The 10,074-nt window shown below is 40.4% G+C and overlaps 1 long non-coding RNA gene across 1 annotated transcript; it reads right to left on the minus strand.

The window, feature by feature from the left end:
• Positions 1 to 1,261: 1,261 nt before the first annotated feature.
• On the minus strand, positions 1,262 to 9,549 carry LOC148109490 (uncharacterized). Its single transcript, XR_015725841.1, has 3 exons — positions 9,300 to 9,549; positions 8,816 to 8,852; positions 1,262 to 1,900 (listed from the first exon to the last, which is right to left on the minus strand). It is a non-coding gene; the product is annotated as an uncharacterized LOC148109490 (long non-coding RNA).
• Between the last annotated feature and the right edge of the window lie 525 nt (positions 9,550 to 10,074).

Here is a 10,074-nt window from a genome sequence, read left to right on the forward strand (position 1 = left end):
CAAAGCGACCATGAGTTACTATCTAGATAGTTCCATGTAGCTACAAACTCTTCCGTCTCTCTCTGTGGCTAACCTGTGGCTTACCTTGCAACAAATGAATCAGCTGATGGGGGGTATTCTTACAGAAACCTGATGGGCTTCGGAAATGGGATCTTCTTGGCATAGACATAGGACTCCCTGAGGATTATCCTGGAAAAACTGGGCAATATCTAATGAAATTTAAAAAAAAAAAGAAATGATTCACTAAGGCATCATGAATCCCAAGAACAACACAGAAAAACTATGGAGAGAGCCATGGCATCACTCTCTCGAAAGAGCAAGAAACTACAGTACGGTGAGTTTATCACCTATTCCTACAACATGCTGAGACCAGGTCAGCTCTTGTGATGTGAGAAAATGGGTCACCTAAATGGCTTGCTGTGAGAGGTATGTATTCAGCAAACCCTTATTTTCAAGGGTCTGGGCTGGAGGGTGAGGAGGGAGGGACATACTACAAAAAAATGAAAAGCATATTGATGTTTTCAGTGAAGCTATTGAAAGTCAAGCCTCAACAAAGCACCGTAACAGATTCGGAAGCACCAGGGCAGAGAGGAAAGAGCACCGGTGGTTTTCCGAGGACTAATCCTGTGCCACTTTCAACTCTGGGTCCTGGATTTCTACTGTAACGTATCACATCAGGGCCTCTCGATGCAGGACCCTGGGACAATGAAGAAAGTAGAACATTTGTTAGGGGGGAATAAAAGAATATGGAGGAAGGAACCCTACACATGGATGAAAAGATTTCAGAAAAAAACACAGATGATAAAGATAGACCAAACAGACCCAACTTGGGCCAGTTCTGACCATAAGGGATTACGAAGTAATTTATTGGAAACATCTGAAAGATCATAAAGAATGAAAGCTAACCCATGTGCCCATAGAGCAATGCAGGCCTCACCCCTTAGTGCCTAAATGACTTCCTAGAACAAGTTAGATCGTGAAAATTCTTTGAGATCTGGATATATTTGTGCATAGATCTGGTATCACTACTAGGAAATAGCTTTAGATCTAGGTGATTATATACTGTAAGACCTTAGGAAGTCAGATAATTGGTTATGTTGACACCAAATATCTTGTTTTAAAAAAAATAATGAATGGCCAGTATTAAAAAAATGAGAAATAACAGGTGTCGGTGAGGATGTGGAGAAAAGGGAACACTTGTACACTGTTGGTCAGAAGGTAAACTGGTGCAGCCACTGTGGAGAACAGTATGGAGGTACTTCAAAAAATTAAAAATAGAATTACCATATGATCCAGTAATTCCACTATGAGGTATTTACCAAAAGAAAATGAAAACACTAATTCGGAAAGATATATGCACCCCTTGTTTATTGGCAGCATTATTTACAATAGTCAAGAAAGGGAGCAACCTAAATATTTGTCCAACGATAGATGAACAGATGAAGAAGGTATGATACATATATACACATGGATGTATGTATATATATTACTGAGCCATAAAAAGAATGTAATCCTGCCATTTGCAACAACATGGATAGACATAGAGGGTATTATATGCTAAGTGAAATAAGTCAGAGAAAGACAAATACCATCCCATGTGATTTCACTTACACGCAGAATCTAAAACAAAACAAAACAAAAAGAACAAACCAACAAAAGAACAGAAACAGACTCATAAATACAGAGAACAAACGAATTGTCAAACCTCAGGGGAAAGTGAGGTGGGCAAAATGGGTGGAGGGGAGCGGGAGAGGCAGGCCTCCAGTTACGGAATGAGTAAGTCATGGGGATGGAAGGTACAGCCTAGGAAATACAGTCCACGGTGCTGGGACAGTGTGTATGGTGACAGATGTGGAGAACACACAGGAACGTGTAGACTTGTGATCGCAGCGCAGCGCACCTGAAAATAACGTAACGGTGTGTGTCAATTATACTTCAGTTAAAAATTGTTTTAAATAATAATGAAACCAATCAACTGAACATTCCATGGCACCTGGTTAATGAGTGTTTTAAAAAACTCTGTTTTTTTCCACTATTGTTGCTCTCTAGATCTTCTGTGTGTATTTAAAACACATCCAATAAGCATTGTTTGGAGTCCTTTTGGCAGAAGCCTAAAGAGCAAGTATCTCCCATCTTACTAATTAAAATGGTCCTTTAAGAGACACAATTGGTTTTTTTACAAAAAAAACAAATGCTAACGGTATTTATTTTACATGGTTTATAAAACAAAGAGTATATCTTGAAAAGAATGAGAGGAGAGGATTCTTGTTTGGACTTTGCAAGGATGCTATTTGATAGTGAATATCCAATTGGAATGCCCAATGAAAGAAAAATATATAAATTTTAAAGAGTAAGATATCTCAGCAATTAATCAGTTTGGATCCAAATATTCAGTGTGCTATCAACTATCTGTCCAATATTCCATAAAAGATCATCAGGCATATTCCAGTCAATGATTAATTAAAAATTAAAAATCATTTTATATATTTTTTTATTTCCTCCACTCTATAGATGTCTTTGTATATCAAAACATATAAATCTGATACTTAATTCTAAGCTGAATAGGTATTTTTTTTTAAGAAGAGAGAGAGGCGACTCTGGTTGCTGAAATTTTCTTTGCCCGGTGCACTTAGCAGCCCTCCTCTTTTTGTTGGTTTGTTTCTTTCCAGAAGCTCTTTCCCCATTCCTGCACTCCTGTAAGGTGGTGAAGCCACCGTGCTCATTTTAAGCCCACCAACAGCCCCACTTGTGGCCAGCGGGAGAGGAAGAGATCCCAGGCCAACTGTCACACCAAACCCGGGGACCCAGTGATTGGTTCCGGATGTAAAAGTGACTTAAGCAGGGCCAATCAGAGTCCTCCTGCTGCCTGTCCCACTCAGAAGGAAAGACAGCCTTTCTCCTCTTCTGATCATGAATGGTGGGAATGTCCGCGCAACACTTGTCAGCAATTTAGAGAAAGGTTGTATGAAGCAGGAAGAGACTAAATCCGATACACAAACAAAAGACACAGAAACAAGCCGAACTGAAAAATGAGAGGAAGAAAGTGATGACGACTTTTTTTGAACCCCCGGATTTGGCCATGGAAAAAAAGTGACCCTTTCCCTAGACTTCAGAGGAAGTGAGTGGGAGTTTCTGACTCTTGCAATACAAAGAACCCCAATTAATACAATGTATTGGATTATTTTAAAACCTTCTTTTTCTTTTTTAAGTAGGCCCCATGCCCAACATGGGGCTTGAACTTACCACCCTGAGATCAAGAGTGGCACGCTCTACTGACTGAGCCAGCCAGGAGCCCCAGATTAATTAATATTTCTTTAATACTATCAGTCCCACTGGGTACAAAACTGATACATTTTATGATTCCAATTTTGTAAAACAGTAATATATATAATAATTCAAGTTACAACAATAGCAAACATGCTGACCATCTATGGCGTGCCAGGCAATGTACCTGTGTGCAAAGAGACAGAGTAAAAGGAGAATGTGCCATTATGCCAGCAAGCCAGGCAGGACAGACCTCCACAAAGTTCAGAGCAGGTCCCTAAGGATAGCTTCTAGAGCTTCTAGATAAAGAGGTGATTTCCATCTCTTTGTGTGCTTATCTTTCATTTCCAAATCATTCACAATAAAGTATATTACATTTGGAATCAGAAAAAAAAATGTCCTTGAAAAAGACACCACTCCATTTATCAAACCAACAAGGTTATTTCTCATTAATTGTTGTTTTAATATTAATTAAAAGCATTTATATAATGTTGAAAATCAAACTAAAATATATTATCTGTCATAGAATTTCATTTTGTGTGTCTCATAGCTGTGTCCTCCTATTAATCTCCCCAGCATATTTGCATATCTCTTTTTTAAATTACCTCACAGAAAACCTCCCTGAGTACTAAGTAGGAAATTATTCTGACCCTGAAATAAAACAATGGGAGTTCCTTAGATTAGAAAATCCCTTTGGACTGAATTTAAACAATAGCTGAAAGTTTGTTGCCTGTCTGTTGACTTCAACGCTCCCAAAAATGAGTCATTTGCCTGTATCACGTGACCCACAATTCTTTTCATCTTGGGTCTTAAGGTGGGTGGGGGGGAATCACCAATGTCTCTTTCCATCGGTTTGAACCAAATGAGAAAAGAAATTTCATCTGGAAGAGACAAACCAAAATGAGGAACTGAATTTACGTAGTGTTTTTAGTTTTAGTTTTGAGTAACCCCTTATGGGTAAAACCTGACTCTCTCCGCCTGGCAGCTTCCCTGCGTGGCCATTCTCCCCCCCACACCCTCACCCCACCATCAGGGAGGCAGACAAAGATGGAGCGTTTGCAATACCAAAGCAAAGGAAGGGGGAGACAATGAGGTTGGGTTGTTCAAAGCCTGGACTCTGGGGTTCTTGTTGCCTGGGGTAGGATCTTGAAGTTGTCATTTTGAGTGTGTGACCCTGGGCAAGTTGCTTCATCTCTGTCAGCCCCAATTTCCTCAACAATTCAGGGATAATAATACTAAGTACCAAAGGTGTATGTTCAGATGAGATGCAGTGCTCAAGCGTCCAGCCCGGCGCCTAACACGTGGTACGGGCTACATGATTGCTCGCTATTATTATTAGCCAAGGACTTTGGCAAACAGTATTCTCTGTCCTCTGCCAGCATTCTCTAATGTTCCCTGCTCCTCTTGTCCCCAAATAGAGCCAATCATCACCACCTCCACTCATTGTAGGAGGCACTTACGAGACTTTAGGGCACTTAGCGCATTCACACGTGCCTCTCTCCACCATAGCATCAGCCCTGAAAGTTAATAATAATATAAGCCTGTGTCTTATTTATCTTTATGTGCCTGATGCCCCACATCTAGTAGACATTCCATAATCTTTAAAGGAATGAGTGAATGCATGCCTGGCACTCTAACAGATCAGGAATTTGAGTCTCAGCCGTCGTAAGTGGCTTCGGCAAGATCCCAAGCTGGTAAGTGCCAGAGTCTGGTCCTTTCATTAAAGGGTCTGGAGGGACAAGAATAATACATCACAGTTTAATGTTTTGGGGGAAATAGACATGCTTGACTAGAAAGGGAACAAGATAAAGGAGCTGTTAGAAAAAAAAAGAATTTTGATCAGACATATAACAATAGTATGCTTCATTTATAAGAAATGAAGACCTTGTCTAAACAAGCACAAACCAGGTTTAAAACAAAGAAATGCAATCCCACTCAGTCAAACCAGTGATTACTTTGGAAATGATTCATCTCATTCCAGGGAACAATAAGCAGCTAATTGTAGACTCTCAAATTCAGTACTTTGCTTGTTTTTAAGACCTCCTCGATTCTGTTGTTTGGTTATGTACTCATTGCTTTCATTCGAATCATTTAAAACTCACTCGGTGATTTTGAACCTTAAAGGTTGTTCTTTGGCAAATGTTCGACTGCAAAAATATAACCACAAAGGACAGTAATCCTTGTCACTCCTGAACACCTGGATATTGTACCAAAGTTTCAGTGACTTCTGTTTAAGACTGAGTTTCATCCATTTCTTTTTTTTTTTTTAAGTAGATAAGTTTGTGCTTTGAAAGAGTCTTTTTGTCTCTGTGCCTTTGTTGTGCAAGGACAAAACATTTTTTTTTTAAAGATTTTATTTATATATGTGACAGAGGGAGACAGCCAGCGAGAGAGGGAACACAAGCAGGGGAGTGGGAGAGGAAGAAGCAGGCTCCCAGCGGAGGAGCCTGATGTGGGACTCGATCCCGGAATACCGGGATCACGCCCTGAGCCGAAGGCAGACGCTTAATGACTGCACTACCCAGGCGCCCTAGGATAAAACATTTTTAAACCCCTCTTGAAGACGAAGATCTACTCTTTTTTCTATTTATGTGTTTGGTGCAAAAGGAAAGGAGAAGTAATCGCCTCTTCCTTGTTGCCCTTGCCCCAACTCTCTTTGTGTCTGGTTTGACAATCAGGCTATTTCAAAGCGAATGCAGAGCCCCAGTGTAAACACACCACATAAAGTCCGAGTGGAGGCCAATGCTGGCCTGGCCAAGAGGGCTGTAGTCACTTATATGTGTACCCCACGAAGTCGTTTCTTCACGGAGTTTAGTCCATGAACATAGATTGACCTGAAATTATAAAACTACAAAAGAATGACCCATGTCAGCATGGCATAACCTGCCCCAATTTTTTGGAGCAAAGTTTCCTGTTCAACTAAAAATGACCAAAAAATACATATTTCTATTATTTTGAAACCATGGAAAAACATTTTAAGATTTAAAAATTTTTCTGCAAAACCTTCTCGGTTAAAAAAGGAAATCTGGGGCACAGTTTGAAATCTCCTGTATGTACTTTTTAGCTGAATTGCATAACAAATGCATTTGTTGTAACGTTCTCCATTATAAAAAGTCAAAATGATTTTTACTCTAAATCAGGGAAGAAGGGCACCTGGGTGGCTCAGTCAGTTAAGCGTCTGCCTTCAGCTCAGGTCATGATCCCGGAGTCCCAAAATTGAGCCCCACATTGGGCTTTCTCAACAGAAAGCCTGCTTCTCCTCCTACCCCTCACCCTGCTGGTGCTCTCTCTCTCACTCTCTCTCTCTCTCTCTCTCAAATAAATAAGTAAAATCTTTTTAAAAATTTTAAAAAAATAATCAGGGAAGAAGGTAACTTGACAGTTACCAAATTATAAAGTTACAAAGTTACTGTTTGAATTTACTTTAAAATATTTTCATCTTTTCTAGACAAGGAGGTATAGACCATGAAACTTCTTCAAGCACCGGATACCTCTTTTGTTTTCACCAGTGTGTGAAAAGCAGGCCAAAACTTAAAAACGGAAGAACCCATCAACATTAACAGCGAACACAGGAAGTCACATTTTCTGTGCTTAAAGTCATCACGGAGTCAAGCATCCTTCTTATCTGGGATAGGGCTGAAGCTGGTCCAAAGCATCTCTTGTCTCTGGAAGTATGTCGTAGGTCCCCTGGGGCTACGTCTTTATCACTTTCTGAAAATTCAAAAGAGCAACTTCTCACCCTTTTATGTGGTCTTTCATGCCTTGGTTTGCTCGGTTTTGTTTTTTCTTAATAGAGGCCAGTGGCTTTCTCATGTTGTAGGAAGTGGAAAAATAGGATTTGAGCAAGAAAGATAGCCAAAAGCCGAATTTGCAAAGGTTTACCACTAGGCTGCCAGAAAGATGTATTTCACGGAATTCCTTGCAAGCCATTTTCCTGGCCTGATCAGGTCCCTGAGGTAACAATCCGAATTTTGCCGCAATTGCAAGGATCGGGCGCCGTGCTTATGAAGTACCCACTCTGGCCAGTGGTGGTGCTATCAACAAGGAGGTTGCAGTAGCACGCGCTCTCGCCGAAACCCTCCCAGTATCTTTATCATAGCCTGTCTTTCTCCTTACTTTGCTCTGTACTTAGAACCAGAAGCAGCTTTAGAGTAACCAGATCAGCTCATTCTACTGGGGTCATTATGTCTAAGTCATGTCTATCAGCAACAGGTCCGGTCATTGCTGCAGAAAGTGGCTTTAGATCCTTCAAAGGGTTTTATAGTTAAACCAGAAGAGATTTTCACCAAGTTCAGTATTGTTATTGGTTTTTGTTTTTTGTTTTTTGTTTTTACTTCTAATGCCTCGATTACTTCTGACTCTTGACTTTCCACCATATTGAGTCTTACTATTCTACTTCAGCATCTTCATTTCATTGATATTCTTTTCTTCCGGAAGGCAGCACGTCCAATATGAATAGTTGGCAACTTTTTATTCCTCCATGACTCTTTCAGGAATTTCTATTTGGTGCTCCCCGAAGCACGCGTGAGCCATAGAATGTACACCGAGCTGCATTAATGTCTGCGTGTAGGCAGGCACGTTTCCGTTACGATCTGCCGTGCTGTTTCTTTGTACATGTTGCTTTGACGGACAGCAAAGAGCATACTTGAAGTGTTCAGCATCTCTCTTTGATTTCACAAGCCACAGTATCTGTTCACTCAAGTTTTGATTCTTCTGCAAAAACCTAAGGAACTGAGACATAATTATCAAGTCTGTATGATAGTTTTATTTCCCAGAACATGGCTGTATTCTTCTGGGAGTGTCAGAAAACACACAGGTTTCAGTAAATCTAATAGTTGAAATGATAAAAAGCCACCATGTTTCTAACTCTGACTGTATGCCACTGTGTTAAATGCTTTGCACACAGAGTCTCATTTTGGTTCACAATGGTGGTGTAAAAAAATAGCCATTAGCAGCCTCATTTTACTAATGGCTTAGAGTAATTCTTCCAAAGTTATATAGGAGCAAGCATCAGAACTGCATTTTGAGCCCAGGGCTCTGTCCTGCCAAAGCCTGTGCCCTTAAACACTGGGCATTCATGTCTCCTCTACGTAGGGCTGCTTCCCAAAATGTCTGCTGCGGAAACACCATACGGTCATTTTAGTAACTTACCAGGTCCAGTTTGCATGCACTTTGCATGGTCAAAAATGACAATCCAGAAAATCGCACTGTGTTTTTAAGAGAGTGAAGAGATTTTTCGAATCCTCCAGCACCATCCTACACGATCATGAAGACACTGGAAAGTTTTTGTTTTTATTTTTGGGTTTTTTTTTGTTGTTTTTTTTTAAGATTTTATTTATTTGAGAGAGATCGAGAGAGAGACAGAGAGAGAACACGAGCAGGGGGGAGGGGCAGAGGGAGAGGGGGAAGAAGACTCCCGCTGAGGAGAGATCCCGGTGAGGGACTCAATCCCAGGACCCTGAGATTATGACCTGTGCTGAAGGCAGACTCCTAACCCAGGTGCCCCTTCTCCTGCTTTCTTAACATTTTTGTTTGCTGATTTTTAACTTACAGTTTGAATGTAGTATTCAGTGACTTGAGGCCATTACCTAGAACATAAAACAAAAGGGGAATCTGGAGGTTTGACGGCTGATATTAGGAAGATTTCATTTACTTTCTTTCAATATTGGGAAGATATTTCATAGACCAAGAATTTTTTTTTTTCCATTCTAGAACTCTTGGTAGACACATGTTTCAAATTCAGCCATTTCTTTTTAACCTCAGGATGACGTATCAGGTGATACTTTCAACGTCTGGCTCAAAGGGGAAGACATTTGTTTAGCCATTGCATTAAGTTTAGCGGTACAAAAAACTACTTGATCATTGAATTTTTTTTTCTTTTGAACCCTTAAGTGCAAGAGGGGTTTTATTTAGGAATCTGGTATTTCTTTACATCATTTTTGTTAAAGTCACTATCTCAGAGCATTTGTGTAGAAGGCCCTGTCAGTTCAAACTACAGAGGGCTCTTTGAGCAACTTGCTTGTATGACCACTCACCGAATTCACATGGAGCTGTTTCTGCCATTTCATTTTATTTCTATGGGTCAGGTTGGTCCTACCAAAGGACTGTATACTGGCTCATAAAGCAAGTGAGACTTCTGTGTGCGTAGAGCAGGGGTCGATGAACTATGGTTAGCCCCCCGTTGTCGTATGGCCTGGGAGCTAAGAAGCGTTTCACATTTTTAAATAATTGGAAAGAAACACAAGAAGAATAACATTTCATGACATACGAAAGTTATATGAAATTCAGATTTCGTTATCCATAAGTGAAGGCTTACTGGAACATGGCCATGCTCATTCATTTATAAATCGCCTGTGACTACTTTCAAAACAAAAGTACAGAGTTGAGTCGTTGCTACAGGCTCACAAAGCCTAAAATATTTACTACCTGGCCCTTTACAGGAAAAGTTGGCTGATCCCTGGTGAAAAGAACAAATACAGTTGCCGAATGGCTATTTTAGACACCAGAGGCTTTCTTTGGTTGACAGCTTTTGAAATGGGGTGTTTGGAATGGCTTAGCTTTCGATATGAGTAGGAGTTCAAAGCTTTAGTACATTAAACTGTTACACAGATTATAGAATAAATAAACTCTGAAATGGCCTTCAGAATCATCTATTGTCAAAAATGTGCCATCTAGTTTTTTGTCTTCTGGAACCAAATTTGCTGGACATGCCACTGCCTTCCCAACCCCCCCACCAAGGATTGTCACGATGTGAGCTGGGATCTGTGGTAGGAGTGGAGCTGGGGTTAGCCACGCGAGTGTCCTACCCAT

This window comes from Ursus americanus, chromosome 9 (assembly GCF_024610735.1).
Source record: "Ursus americanus isolate L20-20 chromosome 9, mUrsAme1.1.p, whole genome shotgun sequence".
Lineage (NCBI taxonomy): Eukaryota > Metazoa > Chordata > Mammalia > Carnivora > Ursidae > Ursus > Ursus americanus.